The sequence below is a fragment of the Notothenia rossii genome (genome assembly GCF_949606895.1).
Source record: "Notothenia rossii genome assembly, chromosome: 2".
NCBI lineage: Eukaryota > Metazoa > Chordata > Actinopteri > Perciformes > Nototheniidae > Notothenia > Notothenia rossii.
In genome coordinates, this window is record NC_136904.1 from 38,426,677 (window position 1) to 38,432,620 (window position 5,944).

Consider the following 5,944-nt stretch of genomic DNA (forward strand, 5'->3'; position numbering starts at 1 on the left):
CTGTTCAATGGCCTGATTGTTAATAAAAATGTTTACCTGAGTAACAGGTCGAGGAGGGAAGTCTGTGCTCACCAGCGCCCTCCTCTTGGCTGGTGAGCTCGGTCTTTTCCCAGACATGAGGCGAGTTGGTGATCCGACTGGCCACAGTAGAAACAGCAACCCTCCCGAAGGCGGCGCTGCCTCTCATCCGAAGAAAGCCTGGTCCTACCCAACTGCATGGGTTCGTCTGAGTCAGGCGGAGGCGCTGTCCTCGGACGGTCCGAAGCCACGGGCAGGAAAACTTCCCCTGGTGGAACTATACTAACGTAGCATTGATAATATAGTAACTTTACTGGCAGGACTGTTGATACTGATCCATAACAGAAACTAATGCGCAAGTATCAGCCGTATCTCGCGTTACCTAATGCAACTCCACACTACGGTGCTGTGTACCGGAGGGGAGACGCGAGATACGGCTGATACTTGACGATCTGGCGTAGAAAAGTTGTGGAGCCTCCGTTGATATGCCGTTGTAAATGGCTGTATGGAAAGCAGGTGTGTAGTCGGGAAGGATGCACAGCTGATTGCAGCAGGTGAGGGGAGGTTGAGCCGGGAGCCAGGAGTGACAGCCACCACGCACACACAAACAACACAGACAGGGGGAAACAAACAAACACAAAGGAGACGGCTGGAGCAGTACAGCCACCTGAGGTTACCTACTGTAACCCCAGCTTCTATGAGTAAATGGCGCAGCCCTCTAAGGCTATCGCTATTGGGTAATCCCCCTGCGCCCCCGCGCAAAACTGAAACACTTGTAGTCCACGCCCACCCGCAAGGTGGTCCCCACCCTCGGGCCTCCTTCCGGTATAAATAGGAAGGAGGCCCGGCAATCTGCTCCCATACCAAATAACTTTTCTTCAGCTATTCGTAGAGCCAGTGGGGCCCAGCGCTTAGAGGGCTGCGCCATTTACTCATAGAAGCTGGGGTTACAGTAGGTAACCTCAGTTCTATTTCGTATATGGCTTCGCCCTCTAAGGCTATCGCTATTGGGTTAAGGGCGAAGCATGATGTTGTCTGCGCCCCACTGGGTCCGCCCGGCACTAGAAGCACAGACACACCTGCTAAATAACACCCCATGCCTGTTGTGCCATGCGTAATGGCGCCTCACCGTCCCTGGAACATAGCAAAACATGCCTATCTTCCCGACGGGGTGAAGGCTGGGAACAATACATACCGGCCGCCATGGGCGCGGGAAGGGGGGTGCTGAGGGCGCTGCAGCACCCCCCCAGCGGCAGGCAGGGGGTGCGGAGCTCAGTACTGTCGGTACCTTGCAACTGCCTCGGGAGTCCCTCGGGATAACAAATCCCTGAAGGCCTCCTTCTTCAGTCGGACGGCTTCCCTGACAACCAGTGTCCACCAAGAGGTTCGAGGGTTACCGCCCCTTGAGGCACCTAGGACCTTGAGACCACAGCTCCCCACCGCGGCTTCGGCAATAGAGGCTTTGAACACGACCACTCTGGTTCAATGTCCCCAACCTCCACAGGAATGCCCGAAAAGCTCCGCCGGAGGTGTGAGTTGAAGGCCTCCTGAACTTGGGCCTCCTCCAGACGTTCCCAGTTCACCCGAACTACATGTTTGGGTGAACATGTCCAGAGGCTTCCCCCGCCACTCGACCCAAATCACCACCAGATGGTGATCAGTTGACAACTCCGCCCCTCTTTTTACCCGAGTGTCCAAAACATACGGCCTCAGGTCCGATGATACGATAACGAAATCGATCATGGACCTTCTGCCTAGGGTGCTCTGGTACCACGTACACTTATGAGCATCCTTATGTTTGAAGATGGTGTTTGTTATGGCCAATCTATGACTAGCACAGAAGTCCAGTCACAAACCACCACTCCGGTTCAGATCAGGGGGGCCGTTCCTCCCAATCACTCCCCTCCAAGTGTCTCCATCATTGCCCACACGTGCGTTGAAGTCTCCCAGCAAGATTAAAGAGTCCCCTTCAGGAGCCCCATACAGGACTCTTTCCAGGGTCTCCAAGAAGGCTGTATACTCTGAACTGCTGTTTGGTGCATAAGCACACACAACAGTCAGAGTTTTCCCCCCATAACCCGCAGGTGTAGGGAGGCGACCCTCTCGTCCACTGGGGTAGACTCCAACAACGAAGCACCCAACCGGGGTCTTGTGAGTATCCCCACACCCGCCCGGCGCCTCACACCTTGAGCAACTCCGGAGAAGAATAGAGTCCAACCCCTATCCAGAAGTAAGGTTCCAGAGCCGACGCTGTGCGTAGAGGTGAGCCCAACCAGATCCAACTGGTAACGCTCCACCTCCCGCACAAGCTCCGACTCCTTCCCCCCCAGAGAGGTGACGTTCCACGCCCGGGTCTGGTCCGTCGAGACCCTCTGCCTTCACTGCCACCCTTCTGGCAGCGCACCCGACCCCATCACTGTTTCCCGTAGGTGGTGGGCCCGCAAGACGGAGAAGCGGAGGTGTTGCCCACGTCGCCTTTTCGGGCTGTGCCCGGCCGGGCTCCGTGGCAAGCCCGGCCAGCAGACGCTCGCCGACGAGTCCTCCTTCTGGGCCTGGCTCCAGAAGGGGACCCCGGGCTTCCTCCGGGCCGGGTATCCTCACTTTGTGTGTCGTCTTTCATGAGGTCTTGTTAACCAATCTTAGTCTGGCCCCTTGCCTGAGACCAATTTGCCATGGGAGACCCTACCAGGAACACAAGGTTCCAGACAACACAGCCCCCAGGTTCATCAGGGCACACAAACCTCTCTACCACGGTAAGGTGCTGGTTCTTCAGGGAGGAGTTTATAAACCAATAGGTTAAAACAGCAGGCTTCTGCAGTGAATTAACCACCTCTGGAGTGTCCCCCTGTTGGAAGAGACCCAAGGGGATCATCACGTGAACAGCTGACGCCAACGCCGAGCAGCTGCGTCACGGAGAGGGCTGTGTGGGTTGTGACACGCCAGAGGAGAGCTGTCAGTTCCTCCCCTCGCTGCCACGAGAGTCGCGCTCTCATTCTGGCTGAATTTAACTCCACTCCCAGATAAACGATTGTCTGAGAGGGAAGAGGACAGCTTTTCTTACAATTTATTATGAAACCCAGGCTTTGACAGATGCGATACGAGATGTACCGTCTGTAAAGCGACTTCCTCCCTGGAGCAAGCCAGCAAATAGCAGGTCGTCCAGAGAAAAACCACACTCTCATCCCTCCTCTGTGTAGTGGCTCCAGCCTTCTCTACACAAAAAGCGAGGAGTCAGGAAATATCCGAACCGCAGACGATTGTCTGGTCTGATATTCCCTGAATGGAAAACGCAGGAATTTCCTGTGTTTAGGGATGATGGGTACGTGGAAGTATGCATCCTTCAGGTGGAAGTGAACCAGTCGTCCTGGTGAACACATTCCAGCACCTGTTTGATCGTCAGCATGACGATTGAGGATGGGTCTCATTCCCCCAGTCTTTTTCGGGATTAGAAAAATAACGGGAGTGAAAATCCCTGATTTTCCTCCCTTTGAGGAACCCTGGAAATATCCTCTTTCAACAGAAGTTCCAGCAGCTCGGATTGGAGTGCAAGACATAGCTTCTGGGAGGACAGGAGTGTTTCCTGTATCCCATTGAACTGTGGGGGGGGGGGGGGGGGAGAGAGGCGAACTGCAGGACGTATCCTCTGCTGATCAGCCTGCTCATCCATCTTTCCATCAGACACACGTGCTGCCACTCTGAGAAACACTCTAAGAGCGGGCGCACATGCTCGAGATGTTCTGTGGTCGTCATGGCAACGAGCCACGCCAGGGAACCTCCACACGCTGCGTTTCACTCCGGCTCTCATCATGAGGCGTCTACACGCTCAGGGGATGAATGGAGGTGTGTGCAGTGCTGTCCACACGAGGCGTTATAACAGCGCTCATGGGTTTATTATGACCGTGTGTAGGAGGCGTATCTCGGACAGAGGAGTGCCGCGAGCTCTGCAGGTTATTAACCGAGGTTAAAACCGGCAGGCTTCTGCAGCGAGCCCTGCTGTCTACTTAATCAACAGATTAGTGGCAGCTGGCTTAATTAGCGAGCTCTGCAGGTTATTAACCGATAGGTTAAAACCAGCAGGCTTCTTGCAGCGAGCCCTGGCGCCGTGGCGCTGCGGGCGCTGCCGCTGGGGGCACTCAGCCTGGAATATTGCTCATTCCCCTGTTCTGGCTTCTCTGTGATGCCATTGCCCTCGCCGCCACTGTGAGGCGAAAGGGCTGCGAGGAAGCCTCCACACGCTGCGTTTCACTCTGACTCTCATCATGAGGCGCGTACACGCTCAGGGGATGGATGGAGGTGTGTGCAGTGCTGCCCACATGAGGCGTTATAGAGGCGCTCATGGGTTTATTATGACCGTGTGTAGGAGGCGTATCTCGGACAGAGGAATGCCGCGAGTTCTGCAGGTTATTAACCGAGGTTAAAACGGGCAGGCTTCTGCAGCGAGCCCTGCTGGTAATCAACAGATTAGTGGCAGCCGGCTTAATTAGCGAGCTCTGCAGTTAATTAACCGATAAGTTAAAACCAGCAGGCTTCTGCAGCGAGCCCTGGCGCTGAGGGCGCTGCCGCTGGGGGCACTCAGCCTGGAATACTGCTCATTCCCCCCGTTCTGGCTTCTCTGTGATGTGCTGTAATGGTCGTCATGGTGACGAGCCACGCCATTGCCCTCGCCGCCGCTGCCCGTGAGGCGAAAGGGCTGCGAGGAAACCTCCACACGCTGCGTTTCACTCCGGCTGTCATCATGAGGCGTGTACATGCTCAGGGGATAAGTGGAGGTGTGTGCAGTGCTGTCCACATGAGGCGTTACACCAGCGCTCATCGGTTATTATGACCGTGTGTAGGAGGCGTATCTCGGACAGGGGAATGCCGCGAGCTCTGCAGGTTATTAACCGATAGGTTAAAACCAGCAGGCTTCTGCAGGGAGCCCTGCTGTCTACTTAATCAACAGATTAGTGGCAGCCGGCTTAATTACCGGCACCCGCTTCCTCGGAGGCTCTCAAGGAGCAGACCAGAGCGGGGGAGCCTCACTCCCCTTTGACACGCCGCCGGGAGACCCTGTCTCTGGGGTGGCGGGGGAGCGGAGACGTGGGACGGAGCCCCTGCAGCCGCCGAGGCGGTTGCTGTGGGCGTCTCTCCGCTTGCGGCCTCCTGTGGCCGGCGTGGACGCCGCGGCTGCTGCGGGCGTTGGTGCCGCTGTGGCAGCTCAGCCGACTGGAGCCAGCTGTACATGCTGGCGAATGCTGTCCACCTGTTCCGCGGCCGTCTTCATGGACTCCACCATGGCGTCCGGGCTGATTGGAGCGTCCAGTAGCACTTTTCTGGCCGTCTCCGTAACAGACGCCACCGCGCTGTGGTGACGGAGAGGGGGAAAGCATGTTCGGCCGCCAAGCTGGCACCCTGCTCCGACTCTGTCTCCCCCGTCCGGGGGAGAGGAGGGAGGGGAGAACCGAACGGTGAACCGTGGAGGGAGGCGGGGCAGGAGTTGCTTCGGACTCCTGCCCGGCACTCTGCCCCAGGGACACGAGGCCCCGTCCGCGGGCTCGTAAGCCTGGACGGGCCAATCGTCCTCCTCGGCCACAGTAGCAAGAGTGTCCGCTCTCCACTTCCTGTCGCCCGAGGGGAGACGAGCGCAGTGTGTGCATGCTACATGCTGGTTTAGAGCCGCGTACGCGTGCTCTGACCCCCGGCAGGATTCACATACTGCTTTTATCTCTGCAGGTCATAACTCATTATGAACATGAGGGACAATCACGGACGCAGTTGTTGCTCATGATGATTCTCAATTGCTGTGCTTCAGTAACTGTGCTGGTTTGCTGAAAAAAAGAGGGAGCAGATTGCCGGGCCTCCTTCCTATTTATACCGGAAGGAGGCCCGAGGGTGGGGCCCACCTTGCGGGTGGGCGTGGACTACAAGTGTTTCAGTGCTGCGCGGG